At 36.2% G+C, this 13,400-nt stretch overlaps 1 protein-coding gene across 1 annotated transcript in view; it reads left to right on the plus strand.

The window, feature by feature from the left end:
* Positions 1–13,400, plus strand: part of ME1 (malic enzyme 1) — a 258,710-nt gene that overhangs the window by 96,758 nt on the left and 148,552 nt on the right. The gene's annotated exons all lie outside the window — the stretch shown is intronic.

The following is a 13,400-nucleotide window of genomic DNA, read 5'->3' on the forward strand; positions in this document are numbered from 1 at the left end:
AGGTACAAACTGATTGAATATGCTACGTGAAGGAGAATGAGGAGTCCAGGATAATCCTGAGGTTACACAACTGGGATCCTGGAAGGATAAGGATTCCTTCAACAGAAATAAGAAAGTTTGGAAAAGGAGATTTTTGGGGAAAAGATAACGAATTCCATTTTGGACGAGTTGAGTATGAAATGTTTCTGAGACTTTTAGTTTGAAATATATAATGGTAAGTAATGCTGGTTTGTAGCTCATGGGAAAAACCAGATAGATAGATAGATAGAAAGAAAGAATGAATGCAGTCTAGGAGAGAAGACAAGAGGGAAGAGGAATAAATATAAATATAGAGGAGTTGGTCTTGAGAAGAAAAAAAGGCTGTTTCTTTGTCATCCAGTCAGTGACCAAATCTGAGAGATTCTTATATTTTAGTACTTCAGTGTATCTGTGATCTCCTTAGTGTAAGTGTTCTCTCTACTAGTTTAGATCGCAACTTGGACCAAGCAACTTAAATTAGTACGAGATAGAGCTAGAGAAAGAGTAGACTTAAGGGGAAACTGAGTATCTTCAAGTATTGGGATGGCTGCCATTATAAAGCAATATTAGAGTTGTGCTCCTTGGTCCCAGAGGGCAGAACTAAAAGTAATTGGTAGAAGATGCAAAAAGGCAGATTTAGGCTTTGTATGAGGGAAGGCTTCCTAACAATTAGAGGGTCCAAAAATGTCTTGGGAAGTATTGTATTCCTTCTCCCTAAGAGTCTTCAAATGGGGGCAGCTCGGTTGCGCAGTGGATAGAGCACCAGCCCTGAAGTCAGGAGGACCTGCGTTCAAATCCAGCCTCAGACCAAACCACTTGACACTTACTAGCAGTGTGACCCTAGGCAAGTCACTTAACCCCAATTGCCCAGAAAAAAAAGAAGACTCTTCAAATAAAGGCTAAATTTTCAAATATGGTATATGTTGTAAAGGGAATTCTTGTTCAAGTAGAGGTTGAACTTCATGACTTTTGACATTCCTTCGAGTGAAGACTCTGAATTTGTTGCAGGATACTGAGAATTGACGTGTGTGTGTGTGTGTGTGTGTGTGTGTGTGTGTGTGTAGAGAAAAAGAGAGAGGAAGAACCTCAACATTAGGAGTCCTTGAATCTATAATTTATATGTAGGCTAGAAATATTACCATACCTCATGTATTACTTAAATAACAGAGGACATTGAAATTACATGTTATGAAATAACTAAAATAGTATTCTCTATGTAAAAGATGCCCTTTTTTCTCATCTAGAGCTGCCTGTTCAGATTCATTGACATGCAATGTGGTAGAAGAATATTTTCATTTTAAAATTTTTGTTTATTCAGTAACATAGTGATTATTGTACAGTATTTTAAGTTCAACAGGCCTTGTCAGTATAATTAAGGTACTTTGCAAAAAGTTCATTTATTTTGCTGAGAAATGTCCTAAAAATTATAATCAGCAATTGTAAAATTCATAATGTATTATTAAAATTATATTTAATTTAGTTGGAAAATAGAGGTGCTGTTTTTCTATGTAAACAGTCAAAAAGGTATGTTATCTCTGGTTAGGAAAGGGATTTTTATAATGATGGCATACTTTCTTTTCATTTAGTTGAAAGGGAATAATAAGAGTATTGTCTTGCTAAAATGATCATGGATTACAGGGGAAAAAACTTGCTGACAGCAATTCCTTAAACAAGTTTTTTGCTTTATCTGGAAATACAGTGAATAGCCATCATTTATCTTTTATATATACTGTTGACAGAATTGACAGTATGCTCTAATAGCATTTTATTTGAACCAGGAATAATTGTTCTTCAAACAGGATCTTCAAAGCATTCTCGGCAAAAATGAAGATTGATCATAGATAGCAGCATTGCTTTATGTTTAGAATAAAATGATGCTATGCTTTCTGATTGTAAGTATTCATCATCATCATCACCGTCATGTTTATCATCAACAACAATGGCAAAAAGCATTTTCTGAGTGCTTCCTTTATGCCAGGTACTGTGTAAACTACTGGTGATACAAAAAAAAGCAACGGTCCTTGCCCTTACTTTATCTTTGTGTCAGCATTAGTAAAATCAGGATAATATTCTTTACAACACAGAAATTACATAATCCTCACACTTAGTTGTTCTTGGCTTCGCTTTTATTTAGCAGTTTGTTCAAGGATACATTTTCTGCAGCAGGTAGGTTTTGACATTGTTTTTCTGTGGATTGCTATATGTTCTTACACCGATTCCCCAGGGCATGTTTAGTCATGCATCAAAGTGAATTGTAAACATCCATGGATGGAGATAGCATATTCTAACTGTCCTGTTTCTGTTCTTTGTGCTTTCTTCACATATATTTTCTGTTTCCTACTTCTTAATGTCTGTTTGGGGCTTCTTGGTATTTTAATTTCTGAGAAGTGAGATTTATTGTTCTCATTTCTTGAACTTTTTATAGTCTTTAGTCCTTTTAATTAGCCATAGCCTTAATTAGGAAGCAGTCCCTTAGCGTATAATCTAGTCCTCTATGGCCTCATCTGAGAATCACATAAGGTGTGTGGGGAGAGGTCCCTCAGGAATAAACATGCCACCACGAAAATGATTTTTGCAAGTGTATTTTACCTAACAAATATACATGATTCTTTTTCCTGGGAGGAAGAGCGATGCACTTCCCAAAAGGCGGTTTGCATTTGCGGTTGCACCAGACAGAAAGAGCATTGCTTTCTTAAATTGAAGGGCAAAATGGAGTAGTGTCATGGTTCAGTATAGTTGTTGAAGTTGGATGGGATTGATGACCCTTGCCACTCAGGGTACTATGTGCTATGAACTAGACTCTTAACTTGTTCAGTTGTTTCAGTTGTGTCCAACTCTTCTTAGTACTGTTTGGGGTTTTCTTGGCAAAGATACTGGAGTAGTTTGCCATTTCCTTTTCCAGCTCATTTTACAGATGAAGAAACAGAGGCAAACAGGGTTAAGTTAACTTGCTCAGGATCACATAGCTAGGAAATGTCTGAGGCTGGATTTGAACTCAGAAAGATGTCTGACTTCCTGAATCCAAGTTTAGCGGTCTGTGCCCTACAGTCTAGACTAGGGGTGGGGAACCTGCAGCCTGAAGGCCACATGTGACTCTCTGGGTCCTCAGGTTTGGCCCCTTGACTGAATCCAAACTTCACAAAACAAATCCCCCTAAAACTTGGATTCAGTCAAAAGGTCGCATCCAAGGACCGAACAGGTCACATGTGGCTTTGATCTGCATGTTCCCCACCCCTGGTCTAGGCTCTCAACACTTCAAAACTAAAAGTAACACATTAAACTTTATCACCATAAAGGGAATCTGAGAATTGAGGAAATTTGCTATGAGCTTCCACTTGTCCTTTTCTCTTCATCCCCAAATCCCTTCACAATATCGTACCTCTTTCCTTCTTTCCTCCAGTCTTTGATAATGAGGCATCCAGTTGCCTTGCTACAGCCAACCCCTCTGTGCTCTTGATATTATACGCTTGTATCTTCTGTAGCAGTTTCGGTCTTCAAATATCCACTTATTTGATGGTCTTACTTTTCTGTTTGTATCTTCAGCATTTAGCATTTAGCATAGTGCTCTGCATATAATAAGCACTTAATAAATGCTTTGTTCATTCATTCTCTCTAATATTCAGTTTCTGCTGGTCCTTTCCTTACTGCTTTCATATATGCTCAAGTGTCTCTGAAAAACCTCAATTATACCCCACCACCTCAAACTTTTTTCCTATATTTCTTCCCTTTCTCAAACACCTGCAAAAAAGCTATCTACTTTCAGCACTTTGCAACCTGTCTTCTGACTTCATTATCAACTGAAACTGCTCTCTCCAAAGCTATACTAGTGTCCTCCTCATTGCCAGATTTAATAGGCTTTTGTCAGTCCTCATCTTTCTCTGCTTCTCTGCTGTGTGTGACACTGTTAACCACTCATCCTTCTGGAAATTCTTTCTTTTATGGGTTTTGGGACACTTCTCCTAACCAGCTGTTCATTCCTCAGTCTTTTCTTACTGGCTTATCATACCTGTCAAGCTCTGATAATTGAGTCCCAGGGCTTTCTCCTAGCTCCTTCTGTCCCTATTTGATGAGTAACCTCATCAGCTCCCATGGAGTTATCATCTCAATGCTGATATATATTATTTATTCTCAGTCTTTCCCCTACCTAAGCTCCAATCCTGCATCACCTACTATTGGACACTTCAAATTGGATATCCCAGAGACAGCTCAAGCTCAACATATCTAAAAGAAACTGATTGTATTTTCTACCACATGTTCCCCTCTTTCCAGCTTTTCTATTACTATTCAGGGCATGTCTATCCCCTAAGTCATCTAGGCTCATAACCCTGGTATTGATGGGGTGCTTGGGTGCCTGGTCTCCGACCCCACTTCCAAGATCATGTTTCTTCCTAGTCTCAAAACACTGTTCCCTGACAGTTTTCTCCACAGCCCAAAGACCCTATCTTTGGCAAGTAGAACTGCCCAAAAGTAGAATGTGCTGCCTGGAGAAGTGGTGTGTTCATACTCCTTGGAGGTTTTCAGACAGAGAGATGCTGGATGACCACATGCTAGATATGTAATAGTGGGGCTTCCTTTCAGGTATGGTTAGGGCCAGGTGAATGACTAGTGAGATAAAACTTTTAAAAAGATTATTTTTGTGTGATTTTTATCTCGTTTTAGCATCCTCTTTCAGATCATTCTAATCTTAATGCTATCATCCTTTACCATCTAATTCTTATCTTTTGTACCATCTACCTATTCTAGAATTAAATTACAATGATGCTTCTCCTTTTTTAATTATCCAGATCTACTTCCTGAAGCTACTGTAGTTAACCCTTAAGTGACCTTTATGATAAAGTGAAATATATATGTTTTTTTAAATTTCAAATGTTAATATAGTCAACATCCAATTATAAGAAGGGAGAATAATGATCCCAAAGATCAAAAACAGTGGATATACCTTTTCACTTATTTATGGTCATTAATTTACTTCATATATATATATATAATAGGTTTAATTTACTGGAAGAAATGTGGCAGCTGCCCTGACCCAGCTTACAGGTTTAGGTCTCCACAGGAAAAGGTGCAGACAACTCCTAAAAAAGTAATTATCATATACATTATGATTATTTACTTTAATATATCAGAGATTTATTACTTCACTGGTGTATGAATCCTCCCACAATGTAGATCACCTTTTATGTGTTCTTAAGTAGACAACATTACTGAATCGTAAAGGCTAAAAAGAGAATTTTCAAATGAGCTAGGCAGAACTTCAGATAATAGGCATACAATTCATTGATACTTACATATTTTAGTCCTTTCCAGATTGCACTATATTGGCATAGAGTTAAAAAATTCAGGGATACTTTTATGCCACAAGGAAGAGGACTTGAGTACAAGATGATTGTGAATATGCTTTATTAATTTTTTTCTTAATGTAACAAATAACATATTCTTACTGAGAAATTCAGATTTGAAAAATGAAAGTCTCAAAAAGTCATATAAAGCTTCCTAATATTAGCATCTTAGTATTACATTTAAACTATGCTAGACAGAAAAGAAACTCTTCTCTTGACATCTAAAATTTGTGTGGTAAACATTATTTAGATTGAGAGGTATATGTAGCATGGAGAAGTAAAATATCTCTTACCATTATAAATTTATTTCGAGAACATGCATACATGAAGTTAAAGGTTATGAGAAAATTTCGACTATGTTTTTAAAGAAAATGACCATTTTTGCATGGTCTCCGTTTGATAAGTGCATAGAGTAAGATTTTTTTTTACATGACTTGCTTTTATTATCAACTGAAAATTGTCAGAAATAGACAAAAAAATGTGTTCATTGGAGTCCTGTTCATTTTAGAATGTCATCAACGAATAGCTTTCCTATTTAAATTTTCAATGTTTTGACAAAATATACATTTATGTCTGAGAATTAATGTCTTATAACCAGTTCATTGCCAGAAAGTGTTAGTCATTCTTGTGCTAAGACGCTTTGGGGTATTTAATTGGGTTCCAAGTTGTGATGTCTTTCCAGAAATAGCTACAAATAACTCTTGAGATAAATCTTGGTCTTGGTGGAACATACAGACCTTACTCTCAGAAACATTCCCACAAAATAAACATTTTTACCATAAAAGACTCTAGGCCTAGCTGAATAGAATGTATGTAGTCGAATGATTCTACCATTGGGAGTTTAGTCTTTATTGTGGGGGGTGGGAGTGAGGGTGAGGGAGAACTGGACAAAAAACAAAATAAAACCAAAAAACCTTAGTATTGATTTTACCAATACTTAATTTCATTGGCTACACTTTTATTAATTCTATTTACTGTGGTGGTTATTCATTGTGATTAATAATCCAAATTCTTTGAAGGTCCAACAATTCAATTTAATTAATAATTAAAAATATAAAGTATCTTCTGTCTATGCAGGACTATTTGAGGTGGCAGGGAGATTTCAAAAAAAAAGAGGTAAACAACAAAACTCCTATCTTCAAAAACTTTGCACTCTTTTAGGGAAGTTAAGACTAACACTTAAGAAACAGTGAACAAACAGTACCAGACATCATCTTCAGTTCATTTAACTAAGGGCTTATCATGTGCAAGAGTCCCTGCAAGGCCTTGGGTATACAGAGGCGAAAAAACTTAGTTTTCTCCCTCAGAGAAATTGCAATCTTGCTTGCAGATGGATAGAACACTTAAAAATAATAAAAGTGTTAATGTTAAGTGCAATAAGGATTTAGTAGAGAAGAATTAGCTCTTTTGAAAAGAGAGAGGGAGCATTTCTGATTGAGACTGTTAAAGAAAGTTTCTAAGGGATATACCTCTGCTGGGACTTTGAAGAGAAGAAGTATTTTAACAAATGGAGCTGGAGAAAGCAGAACAAGAATGGGAAACATTAAATTATTAAATGAATGGAGAGAATTGGGAACAAGACTTGGCTCTTCTGGGTCTTGTGACCAATGAGATGCATTTTATTTGATGATTATGACCTCTCAAATATCTCTGAATAAGAAACTTTCTAATCAGAGATAAAGCAATTTCAGCTGTCTCCACACTCTAGGACACCAAGAACCCAAACAAAGTAAAAATTCTATGGACTAATGGTTAACTACACTCGCTAAGATTCTCCTTCCCCTCTACCCACCACACTCCTGGCAGTGAGGCTGTACAAGGTGATCCATGGGCTTGCAGAAGATTTCTTTCTTTTTTTTTTTTTTGATTAGGCAATTGGGGTTAAGTGACTTGACCAGGGTCACACAGCTAGTAAGTGTTAAGTGTTTGGTCTGAAGCCAGATTTGAACTCAGGTCCTCCTGACTTCAGGGCCGGTGCTCTATCCAGTGCGCCACCTAGCTGCCCCTAGAGATTTCATTTCTATACCCAACTCCTCTTCCCAGTGCCACAGAGATCCAGACTCCAAAAGTTGGAAATTTGCTCAGGCCCAGATAGTGCAATGGCAGTATTCTGTGCTGCAACAGAGCCCTGCCTGTGTGGAGGATCAGAGGAAGCAGGCAGGATACATATCCAAGCTTGTAATACAGCTTACCTCTACATCCTGACCTCCCCCTATGGTACCATGTGCTACCATTGTCACAAGGAGCCTTGAACTCCAAAAGTCAGAGATTTGCTCAGGCTGTAATAGAAATGTGGCAGAGGTCTGTGCAGCTGGGCCAAAGAACTGAGGAACAGAGGAATGGGGCAGGACATGTGTGAGGGGGGCTGTGTGGTACTCCAAAGCATGAGCAAAAGAACTGAGAATCCAGCTGGGGCCAGTTCTCTCCCCTAAAAGTCACGGTCCACCTAAAGATGGTGAACAATTGTTTGGCCTGGGAGGAAGATCTAGTCTTAAGGGAAACCGATACTAGAGAGGATGGAGTCAGAAAATGAGCAATAAGGGAAAAATAAAGGGGTGGGGAGAGACTGAAATTATATCTTGGGAAGAAAAAAAAAATCTGTAAGCAGATAAACCTACAGGGAAGACAATAACAGCAGAAAAAGCCTCTTGATCTGGTAAACAAGTTCAGGCATCTATGAATAATAAAAGAAAGTAAAGGAACGCACATAATGAGGCATAGGGCCTTGTTGGTTTTGACAGAGGGTGGAACTATAACGCAGTCCTGAATGCTTTAAAAGAGAATCAGAATCATGAGAGCACAATTTATGGTTTTCACAGTAGAAATATTAAGTAGAAAAGAACTTGAAACCAAGGTGGCAAAGTCTCACCAAAGAAACAAAACACAGGATATTTGTTTGGGAATGCAAATACACGGAAGTAAAGGACAATCTTGATTTTCACTTCAAATACAGGAAAGTAAAGGAAAAAGAGAAACAAAAAGCAGTAACATTAAAAGAAAACATTCTCCATACAAGAAAAACATAATGTTTTAAAGACAGGATACAAAGAGACAACTTAAAAATTAAAGATCTCTTAGAAGAACATGATGCAAGAAGCAATACAACCAAACTCTCCAAAACTTCTGTACACAGAAAACAAGTATTAAAAGAACCTATAAGTCATTTAGGGGTTGGGGGCACCCTAAGACTGCAAACCCTAAGATGCATAATTGATTCTTCCCACTCCCTCACTTCTCAAATCCCAAGTGTTTCAAGTCCTGTCTATTTGACCTCTACCAATACCTCTTATATGTTCTTCTTTCTTTTCTGTTTGCATTACCACAGCTGTAATTAAAGCCTTCATTACTTCTTCGCTGAACTACTGTAACAGCTCCCTAAAACAGGTTTTCCTTCCTTTAGGCTTTTCCCTTTCTAATTCATCCTTCCTACTCTTGACAAAGTGATCTCCCTAAATTAACAGTCTCAATACATTACTCCCCTGCTCAGAAATTTTGAGTAACCCTCCCCCATCTATAGCATGACATACCAGTAGTTTATACTGGGACACAATACTTTTCACAGCATCCCTCCCCCGCAACTTTTCCAGCCTTCTTTCTTTCTAAGAATGTTTCAAATATTTCTTTTGAATGAATATCTCTTTTCATATATGGTTAGGCTCAGATATGCAGGGTAGATGATCTTGAGCTACATCTTGAGCTTCTTATTCTTTGGAAACGTTGTTCTATTCTCTCCAGGACTTTCTGGTGATTGCAGAATAGTTTTGCCTTATTCACATTTTCTTCCCCTTAAAATTGAAGGTCTTTCTTTGGGTTCTTATAGAATTTGTTGTTTCTCAATAGATATGTTTAATTTAACCTTTACACATCTTGGATTTTGCAGTTCCCCCTCCCCCTTAGAGGTGATTTATGGGTTCTTTTGATTAATACTTGTTTTCTGTGTACAGTAGTTATGGGGAATATTCTTATATTACTTCTTGCATTATGGTATTCTTATTTTTTGACTTGGTATGTTCTCCTGTTATCAGTTGGATGTATTTGAGCCTGTCCTGAATGAACAGAGGCTTTTAGAAAGTTTATACAGATTTATGCTTCATTTTATGTGCACATCGAAGTCATCTTAGGTTCGTGAAAACCTAACAGAAGACCAGTCATTTGCAGTTTTTGTTGTCCTTTTGAAATTGTCGATAATAAATCATTCTAAATGTCAGTTAATGAGAACTAATTTTTATTATTATCCAGAGTCCTAGGATGTATGTTAATTAATGGGATACTTATGAAGTCTTCTTTTTAATGACGGAAGAGAGTTAAGATTTGTATAATTCTAAATACAGTTCTTTCTGCAGACCAAAGAATGGTGATAATGATGGGGGGTATGATTTGCACAGGACCCCTAAAAGGAAAGGACCATGTCTTTGGGACCTGGACTCCAAAGCCCCTGAACCCAGATCTCTGGCATTCATCTTAAGCACCCAGCCAATGTCAGTCAATAATTCTTTTAACTGCCCTTTCATTGTGGCCCTCTTTGTCTGCACCTGGCCCTACCCTAGGCTATTTGCCACTCCTTTATCCAATCTAGACTCCTTCTCTGTTACCTTCAGATCACCCCAAGCTATTGGCCACTCCTTGATTACATCCAGATCTTCCCACAGTCTCTCCATGCAAAAGTACACATCTTGCCCTCATAAAGTCAGTCAGATTCCTTAAGAGCCTGGCCTGCTTATATTGGTATCACAAATGTGCAGATTCCTAAAATCCCTCCCACTTCCATTGATGACACAATAAACCTTGTCTCTGACTGAAAGAAAGATTGAGTCAAATTCTTTCAAGCAGACCTGTGCTTTTTTTGCCCTTGAATTTTGAGGTTTTCAGCACCCCTAGACCACAACTTATGGTTCCCTGACAGGGAATCGAACCCAGGCTATGGCGGTGAAAGCATCAAATCCTAACCACTAGACCACCAGGTCCTTTTCTTTTAGGAGTCCAGGGTGAACCCTATCCCCCATCATTAGTTTATGAGCCCTTCCAACTAACCATTAAATACTATATGTACAGAATAATGACTCACATGTAGAAAGTCCTTGTATTACAGGAAATTCCACAATAGATTTTTCTCAAACACTTCTTGACCAATTATTAAGCCCATATGGGTTTCCGGAGAAATTGAATTCACATGCTATTGAGAGTTGCATGTAAATGAATCAGACTTGTTTATTTTGAAAAAGACCTTTGAAGTCTATCTTTGGTGTTTTTTTCCCTGTGCTTCTGAAAACAACTAATTAAGGAGGCCTCCTTTTTCTTGCACTAAGGTGGAAAATATTAACATCCAGTGTTCAATCCACAAATATGACCAAAAAAAATTAAGCTACAGTGGATTTTGCTCATCAACTAGATATGTCTAGTCTGTTAAATCAGCAGATAATTTTCTTTTTTGGAAATGTCTCTTGTTAAAAATTTTCAGCCATCAACTAAAGGTTGAAAATATATTTTGAGATCATTTTTCTTCTGAGCAATTAAAAACAACTCAGAAGAATTGAATGGAATAAGTCTCAGCCTGTCATGCTATAATTGGAGGATTCTTTATGAAAAAAGGTTTCAAGCCAGTTTGGAACTATAGAGAGAAATTAAAGCCCCCAATCTTTAAGTGAAAGTTTTACAAAGATGATTACTTATTGTTTGGCTATCATTTCAGCTACCTGTAGTAACTTTCTTCAAATTATCAAAATAAATAAGTAATAAATTATACTTTAAGTTAATACTATTTTATTTGTACATAGTGCTTTATTCTTTTCAGTTTTCATATTGAGTGAGTTCAAGTAACTTGCCCAATATCCATTGAGCAAAATTGATAACAGAACTTGAATACTCTAATTCTAGACAGGAGATCTACAGAGGCGTGAATATGGCAGCTCAGAAAACTCTTTATGAACCAAAATAAAATATAATCAGGAAATATTTAACAAAATAAATAAAAATACAATAAAACATAGATAATGTTAATTTATGGTATACTAGTTCAATATGTAGCCTGCAGGGATCCATTTCTACTTGTGTTGATTCTGCTGCTCTAAATGTGAAATCCTTATATAATGACCAATGATGGGATATAGTACTGGAAGAATTAAATCATATCAATCTTTCCAGTCCCTGTATTATAGTGCAAATATGTACTATCCCATTTAGCTGTAATGTCTCTTGTCTTATGATTTCATTTATCGTATAAACAAATAATATAGTATAAAGTGAAAGGGAAAGCATGAATAGTAAAATATAAAATAATCATTTATAGTAGAAATGAAACTAAAAGACATAGAAATTGCAGCTAAATAGGATGGATGGGTCATTGGTACTCCTTAGTGAAAGAATTAGGCAGAATTGCTTTTATTTCATGGAACGCTTATATTGTAATGCTGATAAGTTTTTGCAAATTCTCCACCATCTGTTACAGAGGATTAAGACATCGAGAAATTCTGTGAAAAATTTAATAACATTCTCCAAATTAAGTTGACACATAATTTAATACTGATTGATTTCAACACAAAAGGGGGGATGATGAATAATATTTTAGAAAATATGCTTAAGGAATACTAAGTGAGAGAAGCTAAAACCTTGTATACTTCCTATGCAGAAGTTACATGCCTATATATCATGACTATTTCTTTGAGAAGAGATTTAGGAGGCTTTGGCCAGGATAAGTAACAAATAGCATCATATAAAAGATACTGATTATGTCTTGCCAGACAGGAAAGTGTTAGTTACTTATATGGGAATCATTTTGAATCAGGTATTGATATATAGTCATATCATTAACTTGGTAACATGAAAAATAACAATCAGTGACAAAATAGGGAAAGAAAAATTAGAATGAGAAGGTATAGTGCATAATGAAGGCAACTTGAACTTGACATATTTAAACAAGCTGTTAATACCACAAAATTGGAAATGAGTAAGTTTATAAATGACACAGAATATCAGCATTCTTTGAGAAATTTTAATTGTTGTAAATTGAGGAGACCAAAAGAGCCTAGAAACCACTAACTAGTATCTAGAAAATCTTTATGAGAATAATATACACATGCTTCAAGGATAGGCTTTTACAAATATTCTTTATTATATGCCATTTTCTTCAGTCACGCTGAAAGGTGAAGGGAATATAATAAAAACTGCTCTGTGCCTGTTATCTTATTAACCACAAAACTGTTTTTTTAAACAAAGTTGTACCATAAAGACTGTCCTGTTAACCTTTTTCTGAAATAAACACTGCTTAAAATTAGTCATCTTCAGTGATGCTATATGGCTTTGAATCATTTAATAATATGGTCTCTGAAGACTGAAAGTTTGGAGTGAGCCAAAGTAAAAAATTATCGTCATCATCATCATCATCATAGCTAGCTTTATAACGCTTTAAGGTTTGCAGAGCATTTTACAAATGTTATCTCATTTTATTCTCAAAGTAACCTTGGGAGTAGGTGTATTATTATCCCCATTTTGTGAATGAGAAAACTGAGGCTGACATTAAGTGACTTGCCTAAGGTTTCATAGCTGAAAAAGTATCTGAGATCAGATTTGAACTTAGATCTTCCAGACTCCCAAGTCCAGAGCTCTATACACTATGCCCTCTAGTTACCCAAAATTAATTTGAATAGGGTTACACTGCTATAGTGTCAGTGATTGGACTTGAATCCAGGTCCTAATTCGGAGGCTCCCTCTCTATCCAATGTCACACTGTGCCTTTCAATGTAGACTTTATAACAGATTTCCCGTGTTTACATGGTCAGTGCTTCAATGTTGGTCAAGCAAGCAAATTAACTTCACACGTGCTAACAAACACTTGTATTCATAAAAAATATGTGATTTTACAGATGTTCCTCTGATGATTATAGGTTTAGCAGCTGACAAACTTCATTGTGTAATTAGCTAAATGTAGTAGTGATAATGTGATTTTATACAGTAAAACAAATTCTTTATCTGGTTTAAATTGTTAAGAAAGATCTCTATACTGATAACTCAATGGTGTGGAGATACTCTTCATTCCTTAAAAAGAAG

Source organism: Phascolarctos cinereus, unplaced genomic scaffold (genome assembly GCF_003287225.1).
Source record: "Phascolarctos cinereus isolate Bilbo 61053 unplaced genomic scaffold, phaCin_HiC Scaffold_5;HRSCAF=322, whole genome shotgun sequence".
NCBI lineage: Eukaryota > Metazoa > Chordata > Mammalia > Diprotodontia > Phascolarctidae > Phascolarctos > Phascolarctos cinereus.